The sequence below is a fragment of a genome, unplaced genomic scaffold (genome assembly GCF_019419815.1).
Source record: "Pyrus x bretschneideri cultivar Hongxiangsu unplaced genomic scaffold, Pyrus_bretschneideri_v1 Contig87, whole genome shotgun sequence".
NCBI lineage: Eukaryota > Viridiplantae > Streptophyta > Magnoliopsida > Rosales > Rosaceae > Pyrus > Pyrus x bretschneideri.
This window is the reverse complement of record NW_025999828.1, coordinates 1449775-1469944: the sequence shown is the minus strand read 5'-3', so window position 1 is coordinate 1469944 and position 20170 is coordinate 1449775. Positions and strand designations below refer to the sequence as shown.

The window sequence follows — 20170 nt, the reverse complement described above, 5'->3', positions numbered from 1 at the left end:
GGCGATTTGGAATTTGTATCCACTTTGATCCTCTTTTCTTTTTTTTTCTTTTCTTTTTTTTTTTTTAGAAACATTTTCAACATAGGTGCCCTCGGTACACGCCACAATCTTGCTTTATAACTCAATCTGTTCTTAGTCTTCATCACATTGGTATTTCCCCAAACTATAAGGTATGGCTTGTAATGGGCTAGAATGGGTAGATTATGGTGTGGGTGATGAAAGAATTAGGCTAAAGTGTTTGGCTGCAACAAGGATGAATGGAGCACACAAATGGGTAGGATTTAAGCCTTTTAGTAGTTAAACATGCATAGCCTAACATCATCTCATTGAGTTCATTCATGAATGACACTAAACACATGGTATCTGCAAAGGAGAATGATTCTTAGTATCCAAACAAAATAGAATTAATGAGATCATTTAGAGTGAGATTGAAAGAAAAAGATAGGAGTAGAAACACTTTAAACCCTCTCAAAGAAGCAATTAGGCTCAAAATAACTCACTAGGGTAGTCTCCACTATTCTTCTTCCAGAATTTAAGTATGGTACCTCTATCATCATAATTCCAAGAGTTATAGCTTTATACATGACAACAAGATGCAACACTTTTTCATAGCCACCCAATCGTTTATTTTCAAACATAACCCTCATATACATTCATATTAGCAAGCAAAAACACACTTAACCCAAACAAAAACACAAAGACAAACAAAACACAAACCTTCCATCCCACACCCCCAAACCTAATCTAAACATTGTCCTCGATGTTTAAAATTTGTATGCAATGCAAGTAGGCCAAGAATATGGAATGGTAACAATATAAACACAACATAAAGAAAGAACACAAACCACACTAGGTTGCCTCCTAGCAAGCGCTTTATTTAATGTCTAGGCAAGACATGGTAGCTTGTTCATGGTGTTGTAAACTCAAGAAAATCTACAACTTGATACACTTGCTCTTCCTCCACTTTCTCCAAGTATGGTTTCAATCGCTGCCCATTGACTTTAAAAGAAGTGCCATTCTTCATGTTCTCTATCTCCACAGCTCCGTGGGGAAATGTTTGTAATACTTTGAATGGTCCCACCCACCTAGACTTCAGTTTTCCTGGAAAAAGTCTCAAACGTGAGTCATACAAAAGTACTTTCATACCTTGGTGAAACTCCTTCCTTAGGATGGCCTTGTCATGATAGAGCTTAGTCCGTTCCTTGTAGATTTTGGCATTCTCATATGCCTCATTTCTAAGCTCTTCCAACTCATTAAGTTGGAGCTTCCTTGCTATTCCAGCATCCTTGTAATCAAAGTTGAACTTCTTGATGGCCCAGTATGCACGGTGTTCAAGCTCCATTGGCAAATGACAAGCTTTCCCAAACACAAGGCGATAAGGACTCATGCCAATGGGGGTCTTGTATGCTGTTCTATATGCCCATAGTGCATCATTCAACCTCAATGACCAATCCTTTCTTGTAGGACTCACAGTTTTCATCAGAATGTTCTTGATCTCCCTGTTGCTAATCTCCACTTGTCCTGAGGTTTGAGGATGGTATGGGGTTGCCACTTTGTGGTTGATGTTGTACTTCTTCATCAAGGATTCAAAGGGTTTGTTGCAGAAATGGCTACCACCATCACTAATAATAGCTCTTGGAGTTCCAAACCTACAAAAAATCACATCTTTAAGAAAATTCAACACAACCTTATGATCATTAGTTCTTGTAGCAATGGCTTCAACCCATTTGGACACGTAATCCACTGCCACTAATATGTATAAGTAGCCAAAAGAGGATGGAAATGGTCCCATGAAATCGATTCCCCAAACATCAAAGAGTTCCACCACCAAAATGTTGTCCAACGGCATCTCATTTCTTCTGCTAATGTTCCCCATTTTCTGGCACCTATCACACTTAGAACAAAAATCAAAAGCATCTTTGAATAAAGTAGGCCAAAAGAAACCAGATTGTAAGACTTTTAAAGATGTCTTTTTGGCACCAAAATGTCCTCCACATGCTAAAGTATGGCTAAATGTTAGGATGCTCTGTTGCTCACTTTCTGGGACACATCTCCTAATGATTTGATCAGGGCAATATTTAAACAAATATGGTTCGTCCCAAACGTAGTGCTTTACCATGGCCAGAAACTTCTTTCTTTCCTGAAAAGAACTGTCATTTATCATTATACCACAAGCTAGATAATTAACAAAATCAGCGTACCATGGCTCTTGTTCTTGAATAACAAGAAGTTGTTCATCTGGAAATGATTCATTTAGGGGCAAGGGTTGCTCCACTCCATGGTTTTCATTAAGCCTGGACAAATGGTCAGCCACAACATTATCGCTGCCCTTCTTATCTCGAATTTCCAAATCAAACTCTTGTAGTAAGAGTATCCATCTAATTAAGCGTGGTTTAGCATCCTTCTTTGTCATCAAATACCTAATGGCTACATGATCAGAAAACACAATAACTTTAGATCCCACAAGATATGACCTAAACTTTTCTAATGCAAAAACAACAGCAAGCAACTCCTTTTCAGTTGTGGAATAGTTAAGTTGAGCATCATGCAGAGTCCGGCTTGCATAGTAGATCACATGTGGAAGTTTGTTCACCCTTTGCCCTAAAACTGCACCAACAGCATAGTCAGAGGCATCACACATTAATTCAAAAGGTAACGACCAATCTGGTGCCATAATAATAGGGGCCGAGGTTAGTTCATTTTTCAAAGTATTGAATGCATCCATACAAGCCTTATCAAAATGAAATACAACATCTTTAGCTAACAGATTGCATAATGGACGAGTGATCATTGAAAAGTTCTTAATGAAACGACGATAAAAACCCGCATGGCCCAAAAAACTTCTTACTCCCTTCACAGTGGTGGGGGCTACCATATTGGTGATGACGTCAATTTTGGCTTTGTCTACCTCCATTCCTTTGTTAGAGATTACATGCCCCAACACAATTCCTTGTTTGACCATGAATTGGCACTTTTCCCAATTGAGAACCAAATTTGTTTCCTGACATCTTTGAAGTACTAACGATAGATGGTTAAGACATTCATCAAAAGAGGAACCAAACACTGAGAAATCATCCATAAATACCTCAATGAATCTTTCTACCATGTCAGAAAAGATGGCCAGCATGCATCTTTGGAATGTTGCTGGAGCATTGCAAAGTCCAAAAGGCATTCTCCTATATGCAAATGTGCCAAAGGGGCAAGTAAAGGTTGTTTTCTCTTGATCCTCCGGAGCGATTGCAATTTGATTGTAACCTGAGTAACCATCCAGAAAACAATAATGTGAGTACCCTGCCAATCTCTCAAGCATTTGATCTATGAAAGGCATAGGAAAATAATCTTTTCTAGTGCTAGAATTCAACTTCCTATAATCGGTGCAAACACGCCAACTAGCAGTGGGCTTTGTGGGCACCAGCTCATTGTTTTCATTCCTCATCACAGTGATTCCCACCTTCTTAGGCACCACCTGAATAGCACTCACCCATTTGCTATCAGAAATGGGATATATGATCCCCACATCTGACAATTTCAACACTTCATTCCTAACCACTTCCTTCATGTGTGGGTTAAGTCTTCTTTGTGGCTCCCGGGTTGACTTTGCCCCTTCCTCCAAAAGAATCCTATGCATGCACATGGTAGGGCTTATTCCCTTGATATCTGCAATAGACCAACCAAAAACTGATTTGAACTCTTTTAACACCCTAATTAGTTTATCTTCTTCAATTGGGGTGAGATCAGAAGCTATGATAATTGGAAGAGTTTCAAATTCAGCTAGATATGCATATTTAAGATGTGGTGGAAGTGGTTTAAGTTCAAGCTTTGGTGCCTTAACAGTGGAAGGAATTAGATGTGACATTGAAGATTCTAAAGGCTCTAAAAGAGGTGACACATTCAAAGGATACAATGCTAATGCATCCAATGCAGCTACTTCTTCCATGAGTGCATCTTCTTCATCAAACTCATCTTGAGATTGACTCAAAACAGTTTGTAATGGTTCATTCGATTGTGCCTGCAAGAACTTAGAGAATACAAGTGAATCAAGCACATCAATGGCATAACAATCAAGGGATGAAGAAGGATGAGAAAGAGAGTCAAACACTTTAAATTGAACTGTTTCTCCTAACACTGTCATAGTGAGGAGTCCATTTTGCACATCAATGATGGTCTTGGCCGTAGCCATGAAGGGTCTCCCAAGCAATATAGGTAACTCTCTGTCATGTATAGGCGCTTCTTCCATGTCCAACACTACAAAATCCGCAGGCAAGATTAGTTTATCAACTTGAACCAGAATATCTTCTACTATACCTCTTGGATATTTAACTGATCTGTCTGCAAGTTGTAATGAGATGGTTGTGGCTTTCAAATCTCCCAAACCTAGTTGAAGGTACACTGAATAAGGCATTAAGTTGATGCTAGCACCCAAATCAAGCATTGCCTTCTCTACTTTCTTGTCCCCTATGGTGATGTTGATAGAGAAACTTCCTGGATCCTTGAGCTTTGGTGGAAGTTTTCTCTGCAAAACTACACTCACATTCTCAGACACCACTACCTTCTCATGTGGTCCATACTTCCTTTTGTAGCTGTTTAACTCCTTGAAGAACTTCCCATATGCTGGCATGTTCCTGATGACATCAAGCAAAGGTAAGTTAACATTCACTTTGCTTAGTATATCAAAAATTTCTTTAAATGACTTATCCTGCTTGCTCTTGGCAAGTCTTCCAGGGAATGGTATTGGTGGAGTGTATGGTTTCTCAGCCTTGTGAAGATTTGGTGCTTCAAGTGAGGAAGTAGCATGGCTTGGTTCCTCATTTGGTTTCTCATTGTCTCCTTGAGTAACACCTGCATTCACATAATCATATTCATTAGTAACTTCATTGCCAACCCTATTATCAATAACCTTACCACTTCTAAGTGTAGTGATTGCTTTGGCTTGCTCTTGGTTCCTTTGGAGTATCACGGGTTGGCTTGGAAACTTTCCAACTTCTCTTTGGTTCAAAGCATTTGCAATCTGCCCCAATTGTGTTTCCATTTTGGTTAGGGCTGCTGAATGTTGTTGGAGAGTGCTATTGGTGGACTGTTGGAATTGCAAAGTGTTTTGGGCTAACAATTTAACCATGTCCTCAAGGGTAGGGGCAGGTTTTGGTTGGAAATTTTGGAATTGATTGTTGTTCTTCCATGAAAGGTTGGGATGATCTCTCCAACTTGAGTTATATGTATTTGAATACACATCATTCCTTGGCCTTTGGTTGTAAGAATTCATGAGGTTCACTTGTTCTTGAACATACTCGGGGTAAGCCTCCCTAGATGGACATTGGTGAGTAGGATGGCTTGGTATGTTGCAAATGGCACACACTTCATTAGTTTTTGGCACCATATTGAGCACGGATTCAAGCTTCCTTTCTAGGTTAGCTACCTGCAACAAAAGCTCATGATTAGAACTTGTTTCATAAACTCCAACTTTCTTACCCCTTAAATCTTTGTGTTGAGCATTAGACCCCAACATCTCATAAATGTTATATGACTCTTGAGCATTCTTTTTCTTCAATGCTCCACCTGCTGCATTATCAACAGTTGATTGACAATTTTGGGTTAGTCCATCATAGAAAATTTGCATTTGTAAGTGAAAAGGTAACCCATGGTGTGGACATTGTATCAAGAGGCCTTTAAAACGCTCCCAACACTCATTGAAAGGTTCTCCATCATCTTGTTTGAAGTTGAAGATTTGTCCCCTTAATGTGGCTGTCTTTTGAGTGGAAAAGAACTTCTCCAAGAACTTCTTAGCCACGGCATCCCATGTGGTGAGGGAACCTGGTGTTAGAGTCATTAACCAACTCTTGGCCTTATCTTTCAAGGTATAAGGAAACACTCTCATCCTCAAGTTTGCTTCACTTACTCCCTGCAAAGGTAAACCACTCACAACATTGTAAAACTCTTTAATATGAGCTAAAGGGTCTTCATTAGGTAAGCCATAAAATGAAGGAAATATATGGAAATGTGAAGATTTGAGATCATAGTTTCTAGCTTCTGTGGGCAGCAAGATGCATGAAGGTGAATTTGGTATGATTGGTTGAGCAAAGTCCTCCAAAGCTCTAAGTTCATCTTGGTTGCCCGCCATCTCTTCCTCTCTTTCCCAATCAATTTGCTCAGATCCTTTACTTGTTGAACTAGGTGAATTCCTTTCCTCTTCCTCAAGGATAAAGGGTGAACTTGATGGCACAAAGTTGTCCAAAGTGTGGCCCTTTAACCTTTCAATTCTTTGGCCTAACTCAACAAGTCTATTTGACATATACTACTTGAAACAAAGTAACACAAGTGTGAATGAAAGTCAAGAAGCAAACAACAATGAAAAGAACAAAGATCAACTAGCAAACAACAATGAAATGAACAAGAATAAACTTAAAAACGTTTGAAAAGACTCAAGGGACTCAAAACAGATTCACAAGACTCAAAACAAGCTAAAAACTCTCAAAACTGCCTAAAAACACAAACTGGGCAGTTTTGACACTAAACTCAACTTTGGACGAAAATTAGGTTTGGACTTGACTCAAAATGATTCAAAACACAAGATAAAACAGAATCTAAGCCTAAGACTTAACAAAATATGGAGGGATTTGTATTTGGACGAAATGCAATTAAATGGACAGATTATAAAGAAAACAGATTGTCAAGCAAATTGATGTAAACCAATGGATTGAAACACTAAACTAAACTCAAAGAATGCAAAACAAAACAATAAAAACACTCAAACAAATCACAAGACTCAAAACAGCCCCAAAACACTCAAAACTGCCTTAAAATCACTTTCTGGGCAGTTTTGAGCACTTTGGTAACTTTGGACGAAATTGAGTAATAGAATGAATCAAAATGCTTAAAAACACAAACTAAGATACTTTCTAACTAAAATGACTTAACAAAGAAAAGGGGGATTGGTTTTGGATGAAATTGAAAACAAAACAAATACTTGGGAACAAAATAGATTGTAAAACGAAGAATGATGAGAAACTAGTTAGTGGGTTCCTTATCCACACATGAACATATGCATATAATCAACTTCCAGTTATCAATTTGACAAGTTATGAACCTTGACACTAATCAAAATAGCAAACAAGCAAACAAGCAATTACAAGGGACTGAAATCAGTCCCCGGCAACGGCGCCATTTTTGTTGAAGTATATTTCCTTCCTAATGCTAGAATATATTTAGTATAATGGCACAAGCAAGGGTGTCGAATCCACAGGGACTAATTGGACCTATGTAATTACTTGTTTTGCTAGAACTCTAAGAAATGAATCAAACTAATCAAACTAGGCATGTTAAGAAACTAGGCATGTTAAGAATTGAATCAAACTAGTCTAAATAGTCTAAATAGGCAGATTTGTTATTGAATCTTGAAAGCATAAGAAAATGAAATAAACACAAACCAATGAATCAACAACTAATATATTGGGATAGTATCAATGGAAATGAAGCTAGGGATTCGATTTCACCATTGCTCAACTAAGTCCATGTTTGTTAAGTTAGTTTATACTCATTCATCTACCTATTTCTTGAGTTTGTTTCACTTGGATATGATCAACCATATGATGTGTGGATTTGATCAAATGTCTCTAATCTTGAACCTAATTGTGATGTGCAACTTTGGTTCATAATCTAGAGTATGTAATGCACAAGAAACGTTCACTAAACCAAAGGGACACTCGGCAGGATGTTTGCCAAGCTTTCCCTTCATTCATTCACAAATCCACCAATATTAGACATGATGTATGCTTTAATCTTGGCTAAATAACTTGTGGTTAACTCAAATGGAGATCAAGCATACAAATCAACTCACAAATTCACAATTATAACAGAGAATGAAGCAAGAACTAGATAGACAAAATGAACATTCTAACTTAATTACATGGCAAACTTTGCAAGGTTACATCGAATCCCTAGAGATAGATTAGTTACACTTCATGTTTACAAAGATTTAACATAAAAATAGATAACATGAGTGAACATAAGATTAAGAAGGAGAAACCCTTGAAGCAAATCTGATGTTGAAGTCCTTGAAGAGTGCCTTGGTGCTCCTTCTCCAAAAGTGGTGCGGATGAAGGTTGAATGGTTTGGTTGAATGGTTTCTGCCCTTGGGACAGAAATGGACAGAGAATGGAGTGAAAATGGGAGAGGTTTTAGAGTGTGTAATGGACTGAAATGAAGAAGGAACTTGCGGACCACCTTATGTGTGAAGTATGCTTAGTTTAATAGGAATGAATCTTGTTCCAACATTCAGATTGGATCTCTTACACAAGTCAGATGGAATGATGGTTTTCTGAGGTAGTGGACACATGGGATGGACAAGAGTTGCAGGTGTGTGGTTTATTTAATCAAGGATGCATGTGTTCTTGCTGCAACAAATGGGTGGAGTCTGCAAAGGTGAATTAAACCACCAGAAATTGTTTATACAAATCTGGAAAGGGGAAGAGAACACACGGTTTGAACAAGGAGATGAGTTGGATTTCTGAAATGATGGCTGCAAGGAGTTACTTGTTTAATCACAATGCATGTGAATTTCTGCAAAGATGAAGTGTAGACATGTAATGGGGTGCACGGAACGGATGTGAATCATGCATATGAAGGTGTGGCTGATTTGATTAAGTAATGGAAATGGGTGTTTTTGGCGCAAAAGGGAGATGAACAAGTAGTGGAATGCACGGCTAGATTGTGGCATATCTGATTTGGTGCTAGAATTGCATAAAATGATGGAATGATATGGGAACACACGGCCAAGGTTGTGACATGCATGTGGATACATGTTTTTGGTGTTGGAATCACATAGCTAACTTCACTGATTTTGCCTTGTTTAGAATCACCCAATATGGCCGAATTGCATTTCTTAACACTTCACATCTTTTCTGGAATGTTTTTGCTTCATTTGCTTTCCCATTGATCCAAATTCACCCTTGGCTGCACACTAACACCAAATAATGTAAAATGCAACTAGTTTAATCCAAAACAATCACAAAAATGCCACATAAGGAAGATATAAATGTATGCAAAATGTGACTTATCAATTCTATACGCCAAAAATTAGACAAAATAAACATTTTGACATCAGCTAACGTCATGAACTCCTTCAATGCTTAGAAACTAAAATGCAATATTCAGTGGTCATTTTATCTCCCAAATTTCCTGTTTTTTACAACAACAATTACCGACCCCAGAACAGTACAATGAATGGACTCGATCATGAACTAAAAATACTTCTAATAGTGATTACAACAAAATGATACATTACACCTAATAGGGTAAATGATGAAAACACTAAGTGTTGGTTGAATCAATTGCATTGCAGGGAGTCAACGTAAACTTGCATGCATACAGGAAACAAGTTTTAACATTATTTACAAATATATATGTGATAGTTCGTTCACGTGGAGTATATAAACTGACAGTTATAACTTTGTTCTTATAGTAAACATGTGAAGCTCGCTACAAGAAATGCATGTTAGATCCATCCCTAGTATTTACATTGTAAATATATATAACTAAAAGACAATGCTATCTTCACAATAAACATGTAAAAATTCGCTACATGACATGCATGTTGGGCCCTAATAGCATTAAAATATATATAATGACAAACATAAATTCTCACAGTAAATATGTGAATTTCACTATATGACATGCACGTTAGACCCACTACAAAAAGAAAACTAGCAATTACATTATGAATTACATATAACTGAAAAACATATTTTTGTTCTTACAGTAAACATGAGAATTTCAGTACTTGACATGCATGTTAGACCCACCACAACGACAGACCTAGCAATTACATTGAGAACTTACATATAACTCAAAAATATAATTTTGTTCTCACAATAAACATGTAAATTTCACTATCTGACATGCATGTCGGACCCACCACAACAACTTTAGCAATTACATTGTGAGTTATATAAAACTGACAAACCTAATTTTTTTTTCACAATAAACATGTGAATTTCGTTACATGACATGCATGCTAGAACCGAGCACAAAACATAACTAGTAGTTACATTGTGAATTATATATAATTGATAACATAATTTTGTTCTCATAGTAAACATGTGAATTTCGATATATGATGTGCGTGTTACACTAACCACAACCACAAAATTAGCAATTACATTGTGAGTTGTATATAACTAATAAACATAATTTTGTTCTCATAGTAAACATGTGAATTTCTATATATGATGTGTGCGTTACACTAATCACAACCGCAGAATTAGTAATTACATTGTGAGTTGTATATAACTAATAAACATAATTTTGTTCTCATAGTAAACATGTGAATTTCAATATATGATATGTGTGTTACACTAACCACAACCGCAGAATTAGCAATTACATTGTGAGTTGTATATAACTAATAAACATAATTTTTTTCTCATAGTAAACATGTGAATTTCGCTACATGACATACATGTTATGTCCACCACAACTGCAAACTTAGTGGTTACATTTTGAGTTATATACAACTGATAAACATAATTTTGTTTTCACAGTAAACATGTAAATTCCATTACATGGCATGCGTGTCGAGCCTACCACAACTTTAGAGCTAACAGCTTACATTGGGAGAACTATTGGAAAAAAATAACATAGGAGATGAACAACATTCAGCTGCTAAAAACAATACTCGTCGTGAAAACTTTCAAGCGATAGAGAGTCGATGAGTAAAGTTCGCCGTGTCAAATCCGTCGCAAATCTTATCCCGACGGATATCCAATTCTGTCCATCGAAATATTTTCGCTCGACAACAATTACAACGAAAGTCCTGAGGGTAAAATTGCGTTGACTGTTTTGTATTGACGGAAGAATTTTCAGTCGATGAATTTGTGAACACGAAAGTTCCTTGAAACAAGAAACAAGAATAACGTGTACAAAATAATATTTTTTGTGGTTTGATGATTTTGGGGTTACGATCTCTCTCAAATTTGGTCCTCTGATTCTATCTTCGTAGGGTGTAGGTTTGTGGATGAGTTGTTGATCCAAAGGGCCGTCGGGGCTTGATCTAAGGATGAACAATTGATGAACGGATGAACACTTTCTTCAAGGGCCGTCGGGGCTTGATCTTGAATAATGGTTGTGTGGATTTCTTCAAGGGCTTTTGGGCTTGATCTTGAAGGTTGATGGATGAGCGGATCTTCAAGGGCTTTTGGGCTTAATCTTGAAGAATGATTGGATGTGTGGATTTGTTGAGGTTGTTGATCCAAAGGGCCGTCGGGGCTTGATCTAAGGATGAACGGATGATGAATGATGAACACTTTCTTCAAGGGCCGTCGGGGCTTGATCTTGAATTGGTGGAAGTTCTTCAAGGGCCGTTGGGGCTTGATCTTGAGATGAACGGACAATGAACAATGAACACTTTCTTCAAGGGCCGTCGGGGCTTGATCTTGAGTTGGTGGAAGTTCTTCAAGGGCCGTTGGGGCTTGATCTTGAAGGAGGATTTGACGAAGAACGAAGAGTGTTTTCTTGATCCTTCGGGATTTTCTTGAGAGCTTTAGAACTCTAAGGCTTCAAGGTTTTGGTGTGTGGAGAAATGTATTTGTGAATTGGTTGATGCTTGATACCTTGATGGAGAAGCCTATTTATAGGCTTTGAGAATGAATCACCACCACAAAATATTTTTTTCCTTTCCAAGCACCATTGCCTAATTTTCCCACTTAATGCAATATTGAAATTGAAGTGGTGTAACTTATTGCCTAATTTCCCACTTAATACCATTTTAAACTTGAAGTGGTGTAACTTATGGCCTAATTTCCCACTTAATACCATTTTAAACTTGAAGTGGTGTAACTTATGGCCTAATTTCCCACTTAACACCATTTTAAACTTGAAGTGTGTATGCTTTGTCATTGCCCAAATGAGAAAAACTTGCTTTGATCCGTAATGGATTGAAGTGTGCTTGCCTTGTCAATGCCCAACATGAGAAGAAAAACTTGTTTTGATCCTCAATGGATTGAAATGTACTTGCCTTGTCATTGCCCAAAATGAGAAGAAAAACTTGTTTAATCCTTCAAGGGTATTTCTTCCTATTTTGTTGAGTCACACGCCATGTGTACAATTTGTACAACACGTGGCGTATGCCATGTATGCCTTGACACGTCAAAACTTTAATGCATTGGTGAACATTTGTTTTTTTTTTTACTAAAATTTCGATGTCTACAGAATTATCGGTCATCGTGTAAAACCTAATATTAAATTTCAATAAATTATGTAATTATCAGTTGATGACAAGTTCTTTAGTTAAGCTTAATCTTCCCGATAGCCACTGTCGTCAGATTAGTATAATAAGTTAAAAAATTAACATATAATCATTGTCCTAAAATCCGTCCTAGGTGCTAGGCCGCTGGTTCCCGCCTCAATTAGTCCCTAGGCATTTAAAAATTAAGAAAGTGCAGCTAGACCTACTTTGGCGTCCGCCTAGCCTGCCTAAACCCGTCTACGCACCCACTTAGGTTGCAACATTGACATAGACAGAATATTGATAACTTTTATTTTACATTTTAAATTTTCAATAAAATGTAAGAAACTTGTTAAATACTTCGATAAACACTCATTCTATGTTTGTTTCCCATGTTTTCAATATGTTCTAATACTTTATAATTTATATGTTATTTTATTTTGCAATTTACGCAATATAATAACTTTACTTAAATTTGCCTAGTTCGCCTAGTCGTCTAGGCGCTAGGTCCCAACTTGCCGCCCGACTAGTGCGTAGCATTCGTAGTCGTTGTTTGTCGGGCAAACATTAATTAAATTTTAAAAAATAAACAAATTAATTAATCAAACATTACTATATTAATGTTTGTGTAATTAATTTGTTTAATTTTTTAAATTTAATTTAATCAAGCTTTATTATATTAATTGAGCAAAAAAATTTATTATATTAATATTAAAATATTAAACACATTTATTTAATTAAAGTAATAGTCTGGAGAATATTAATGAAAGCAAAAAAATACAACATTTATAAATTCTGAAAGTACCCGCATAGCCACTCCCACTAGTCCCTCCTATGCTAAAATTGATCAGGCAGATGGTTCAGTGCTTCGTCATGACTTTCGTAATCAAAATAGCAAGTGTGTAGCTCAAAAAGCCACTCTTTGAATTGTATCGTCCACATCCAATCAATGTAGTGAAACATAAGTGGTTCATCAACGTCAATATTGAACTCGGTCTAAAAAAGACAAAAAAACAAATGTTAGTTATAAAACAAACAATACATTAGTAATTATATATAATAATTAAAATTAATAAGAATATTAAACTAAAAATTAAAATACTTATCGAGAGGTCTTCCATTAGATCATGCTTTGCACTGCGAAAGACATACTTACATTTGTGGGTAGTCATAAGGCACTTAGTACAGATGAGTACAACTGTCATGTGATTCAACAATGTCTAAACTTGGGGTGATGACAGAGGCCCACGCCATTTGTCTTATTCAACCCTTACTCGCCTAGGGTAATGAGTGTTGTGCCTAGGCATTCATTTTCAAAAATTTAAAATCGCCAAGTTTGCTAAATATATATAATATGTTTATGACAACAATTTATCATTAATACATTAAAAATAATTTATTGTCCCCCTTCCCTGTACCCATACCGTCCATCTCCCTAAACCTGTCTCATCCCCCTCCTCCCCTTCTTCCCCTTCTTCGTCCACTTCCCCAACTGTACCCGTCCCCACCCGTCCCCACAATCCCCTTCCCCAAACCGTTCCTCTCCCCAAACCGGTCCCTTACTCACCCATCCTGACATAGCAAAACCCGTTCATTCAACCCATCTTTGTACCCAGCACACCCATACCATCGAAATCTCTCAAGTGGTGAAACAAAATTATTTGAAACCATAGTAATGAGGAACAAATTAACAATATATATATATATATATAAAACAAATATGAAATATACAATCTAAATCAAATTTAGAATACAAAATAAGAGCACACAATTTAATTCTAAATTTAACAACTTTAAAATTATTGAAAATAAATATGATATACCTTAGTGGGACGGTCAGTTATGGGGAGATCTCGGAAGAGATGGAGAGATTTGTGAAGAGAAGGAGGAATTTTGGAGAGAGTGAGAGTGAAGCCCTTCCTTATCCAATGAATTGCAGAAATAGAGGGATCTCGGTCTGATATAGGGGAGAAAACACGTGTCAGGTTATGGTGATTACCCGATGGAGGGGTCCGTCAGTTAAATAAATGCAGTAAACATTGCGAACTGAAACGTTTTGTAGGGAAAAAACATGAGAAATTCACTTGGCCGACAAAAAGGATCAATATTCATTGAGCAAATCTAATTTATGGAGAAACGTTCTCTTTTCGGGGGAAAAAAAAGAGAGGGGGGAGGGGTGGGGATTTTGAAAGGTTGCCCTACAAACAGTGGCGAGGCTAAGATTTGTTGAGGGGAGGGGCGAAATTCGAAAGAGTGTAAGGTTCAATCAAAGCAGTTGCTTTCACATTGGAGAGTGTAAAGTTTTGAGTCGATATTCATAACAAAAAACAGTCTCTTCACCAAAGCAGTTGTAAGCGGTAATATCAAAGCCATGTAAGAAGCTTAAATTGGTTAGGATTAGATTCTAAAAAACGTTAGGCGTTAGTCAGGCAGTGGAATGGGGCCTAGTAGCTTGGTGCCTAGGCGATATTTAGGCAGGAGCTTAGATGGATTTAAATAAATTTCTTTTATCGTAAAATAAGCATTAAATAATATTTACATTTTTTTTTAAATTAGTACAATATTTGTAGATAATGTGAAAGTTTAAGATAAATAAGCTGAGTGTCACATCCCGACCCGGGGCGGATCACTTCCCGGCCCGCTCCACCACTGTAGCACGATATTGTCCGCTTTGGGCTTATCATTCCCTCACGGTTTTGTTTTTGGGAACTTACGAGCAACTTCCCAGTGGGTCACCTATCCTGAGAATGCTCTAGCCCCCTTCTCGCTTAACTTCGGAATTCCTACGGAACCCGAAGCCAGTGAGCTCCCAAAAGGCCTCACGCTAGGTAGGGATGGGAATATACATATAAGGATCACTCCCCTGGGCGATGTGGGATCTTACACTGAGGGTCTTAAAAAGAGGGGAAAAATACATACAAGAATAATAAAAGTGGGGTCACAAAAAAATAGACAGGTGGTATAATGTTGCCTAGGGCACCTGTCTATTTTTTTGTGACCCCACTTTTATTATTCTTGTATGTATTTTTCCCCTTTTTTTAAGACCCTCAGCGTATTTATCTTAAACTTTCACATTATTTATAAATATTGTACTAATTTAAAAAAAAATGTAAATATTATTTAATGCTTATTTTACAATAAAAGAAATTTATTTAAATCCATCTAAGCTCTTGCCTAAATATCGCCTAGGCACCTGGCTACTAGGCCCCATTCCGCTGCTTGACTAACGCCTAACATTTTTTAGAATCTAATCCTAACCAATTTAAGCTTCTTACATGGCTTTGATATTACCGCTTACAACTGCTTTGGTGAAGAGATAGTTTTTTGTTATGAATGTTGACTCAAAACTTTACACTCTCCAATGTGAAAGCAACCGCTTCGATTAAACCTTACACTCTTTCAAATTTCGCCCCTTGATGCGAGAATTATACGCGCACAAATTAAACCCTCTTTTTGTCAATTGTAGTATAAGTATAAGTAGGGATCGTTCTGGACCGGGGATTAGGAGGGATTGTTAATCTCTTGGAAAATGACTCAAAAACGTAAAAACAATATAAAACACTAAACTAGACTCAAAGAATGTGAAACTAAACGTTAAAACACTAAGACAAACCAAAAGACTCAAAATGCTTTAAACACACGAACTAAATTGATTTCTAACTATATTGAACATTAAAGCAAAAGGGGGATTGAGGTTTGACGAAAATTGAAATAACGAAACAAGTTAATAACTAGACAGAATGTAAATATGAAATTGATGAAATGGAATGGATGAGAAGCTAGCTAAGGGGTTCATCTCCACACATGTTATACTTGCATACAAAATGATTTCTAATTGCTTTTCAATAAACCATGAATTTTCAACGCCCCGGGTTAATTAGGTCCGCTTAAATTAACCGTCAAGTTTTCCTTAAGTTAATGAATTGGATGATTGCATACGACAACCCAAAGCATTCCTCACAAGTTCCCTACATGAATTGCATAATAGAGATACAAGCAAGAATCATTAAGCATCATGAAAACTATAAGTGTTGACGAGGCATTCGTTACTATGATTGCATGAAACTTATGCCAAGAATTTGTTTAACGCGATTGTTTATAAGCAACCTCCACTACTTGTGAATATAAGTTCATAACTATTACGTGAAACTCACTTATATTCTAGCGTCAAATTCATGCATGAAAATTAAGCGTTCATTCTTAATAAACATACATAAATAGGATATCAATCAAATAGTTAAACAAATTGAATTCACAACTTATGAAACGTAATTAAAAGTAATCAAATCATATTGCAAGCATAAACATATATTTCGAATCACCCCCTAGCCAAGGGGGGTTTAGTTCCTCATAACTTTGAAATCAAAGAAACACCTAAACATTCCAACAACTCAAAACTTTGAATTGTATGAACGTTTAAGCACTCTTTTCTTCCATTTCTCATACGTACAAAACAAAGAGAATTAAAATGAAACTTTGAAATCAAAGAAACACCTAAACATTCCAACAACTCAAAACTTGAATTGTATGAACGTTTAGGCACTCTTCTCTTCCTCGTTGTTGTAGCACAAGGTTTAAGGATAGGTTGGTTGGGGGGATGGAAGTGTTGGGGAATTATGGAAATGGATGAGGATTGGTGGAAATGGAAGATGGTTTTTGGATTCTAAAGGAGAAAGGAATGTGTTTGTGGTGTGTTGTTGTGTTGTGAATGAGATCATATGAATGAATGGGAATGCAAGGGTATTTATAGGAGGAGTGGAGGGAACATATGGATGTTTGTTTAAGCATTTGTGTGAAGGAATGATGAAGAATTGCATGTGGAATTAAAGAATGAGTGGTGGTGTAATGATGAAGTGAATGCATGTGGAATTAAAGAGGGAGAATGTGGTGAAATGATGAAGTAGGAAGGTGGAAATGCATGTGAGATGTTGGAAAGGAAATGAGAATATGAGTAGGTCATGGCATGGGAGTTATTTTGTTGGTGTAAATGTGACATGGTTGCAATGATGAAGAATAAAGGGTGCATGTGGGGTGGAATTGAATGAATGCAAAGTGAATGAATAATGAAATGAGTTAAAGAGGGAGAATGTGGTGAAATGATGAAGTAGGAAGGTGGAAATGCATGTGACTTGTTTGTGGAATAAAGAATGAATGGTGGAATGATGAAGAGTTGCATAAAGAATGCATGTAGGGTTAGCTAGGTTGGCTTTGTTTGGGTGCATGTGTGTTAATGGTGGTTTTGCATGTGAATTGATGGATTGTTTTTGATGGAATGGATGGTTCTTTGCATGGCTTTTGAAGTGATTGGGGGCTTTGGAATTGGAAGGAAATGCATGGCCTTGGGGTTGGTTTAAGAGAGAATGGGCTAGGCCCTTTGTTTTATGTCCAAAATGAATACAAGGCCTTCAAATTCGTCCAACACTTTGGCTCCAATCATATGCTATCCATTCCAAGCCCAATTTTGCTCCAAAATGCTCCAAAATGCATCTTTTTGCTTCCTTAGCCATATGAACCTAAAAACACACGAAAATGGCTTAAACTACTAAAACAACTATGAATTAACAACATAGATGCACGAAAACAAGCTAAGTAAGTCGCCTAAATATGCTCCTATCAAACTCCCCCACACTTATCTTTTGCTAGTCCTCGAGCAAAACAGAATAAAAACAAATAAACAAAACGACACTAAACAACTAAAACACAACCTAAACCTTCCAACACCCGTCTTAGGGATTTCCAATGCACATGACAAGTTAAAAATCATTATTCCCACAGAATTTAGCCATCTTTACCCTTAAGTACATTCTTAATCATAGTCACCACATACTAGTTCACAATTAAGCATTTAAAACCATGTTTTGAATGTAGTAACATGCCTTAGAGAATTTGCTCAATTCCTTACAAGATATGCACTCAATTTTCACTCAGATTTTCTGACTACACACCCTACACTAAGTATATGTGAGAAGATTGATGTAAGCATGAAAACGAACACTCACATATATGTATCACAAAGAAAGCAATTTCTGGAGTTAATAAGCATTAATAAGCATGTTTAGATATGATCTCATGAATGGAATGCTACTACTTAGACGCGAGAACCAGTGACACCATATACTCATACCAAATTCAAACTCCACAATTGAAATGCACAACACTCAAGATTGAAGTCAAAGGGTTGTAACGGGGCTAGGGTATTGGCTAACAATGAAAGGTGAAGGATAAACAAACATTCTTAAAGCAATATTGAGCAAAGTATTGAATCAGGCACTTAGAATTCCCTTAAGAACGCAGAAGTCAACTTTGAACACCCAAGGGAAAGTCACACAAAACTTAGGGCCATATTCACTTTTTGGACCCTTTCTTCAACCATCAACGCTCGTGAGTTCATTCTTACTTATTTTCACTCCTTTTTTTTTTTTTTTTTTTTTTTTTTTTTTTTTTTTTTTTAATCTTTTCTTCTTCTTTTTCTTTTGAATCTCAAAACATACATATAAACGTAAGAACAAACTTTTACTCCCCCACACTCATTTTCTTGCATAATGTACTCAAAAGGAATTCACTTAAGTCATGCTCACTATACTTTAAGAACAAGGGTATAGAAAAGTCCTAAACTAGGCTAGGTGAGGATAATGTGGGTTAACAAGGAACACGGGCTAACATGGCTCAACGGGGGTAAAACTTACAACATATACGAAACATGGGAAGTGAGGCTATTTGGCTATGGTGGCAACTACACAACTTCATCTTGATATATGTTATGCAAATCAATAACATGCTTTGAATGAAATGGGCATGAGTTCTAGCATTTGGAACTATATGATGAAACGCCTTCTAAGTAGTAACCAAGCAAAGAATAATGAGATCATGCAACAACTTTAGAAAACAAGAAATCACAGATTATACTCTCCAAAGAACGTTATGGGCTCAAGTCTCTCAGGGTTGTAGCGTTTGTTTGAGTTCCTTCCTTCAAGCATGTTACATAACTAATTTTTTCTTTTATGATTGCATGTGAAGTCATACATTATAACCATAACCAAGCATATACCAAGAGTAAATCAAACTTTTCTCCATGTTTATAACTCTTTTCAACAGTCATGCAATTAGAAACCAAATCCTTATCATTGTGTTGGAAGGTGACCTACGACACAAAAACGACTTAAAACACTCTTTTTAGGCTTTTCAAAACATGTTTTTCAAATTTTTATGTGATTTTTGAATTTTTAAGTCAAAACACACTAAACACACTTAAAAACAGCAAGAAACAACATTTGAAGTTATGGTGGATAAAATCCTACGAATTTGCATTAAACACTTTAGTAACTAATACCCCCACACTTAAATCAAACATTGTCCTCAATGTTAAAAACCACACTAAACACAAACAAACATATAAACAGCAATTAAACATCTAAACATGGCAGAATGTATCTAACAAAGAGAAGAGTTTAGAGATGCAAATCTGGTTATGGAGTTTTCGTTCCATCTTCTCCTTAGTGATTGCAGTGAGGCTTGGATCTTTGTGATTCCACAGGCTTACTCTTGAACTGCGCTGCTCCCATCGTTGATTTTCCTTTGTGCTACTCTTGAACTGGGTAGCAGGCTTCCTTTGGTCTCCCCCGAAGGTCTGAGCTTCCTCCTCTTATCTGTTTCTTTGTTCAATCTCTCCAATTCGTATTGAAGAGGGTTAGAGGATAGCTCAGCAAAGCTAGGTAAGCAACCAGGGAATAGAGTCCAGATAGACTCCAAGTGCCGGCTGATTGCTTCTTTCACTTTGCCATGCAAGTAATATCAAGGACAAAGGAAAAGACAGGGAAAGAGCATGATATGAGATACTTTTGCTTTTGACCTTGATGATATGAGATACCTTTGCTTTTGAAGAAGCGGTGAATGAATCAGCACATGTATTTGTGGTGCTGTTTCCTCCTGGGTCATCTGTACTCCAGGCATCTGGTA

General features: G+C 36.9%; 1 pseudogene; it reads left to right on the top strand.

Moving 5' to 3' along the window:
• Positions 1–5630: 5630 nt before the first annotated feature.
• On the top strand, positions 5631–5741 carry LOC125473451 (annotated as a pseudogene).
• Positions 5742–20170: the final 14429 nt, after the last annotated feature.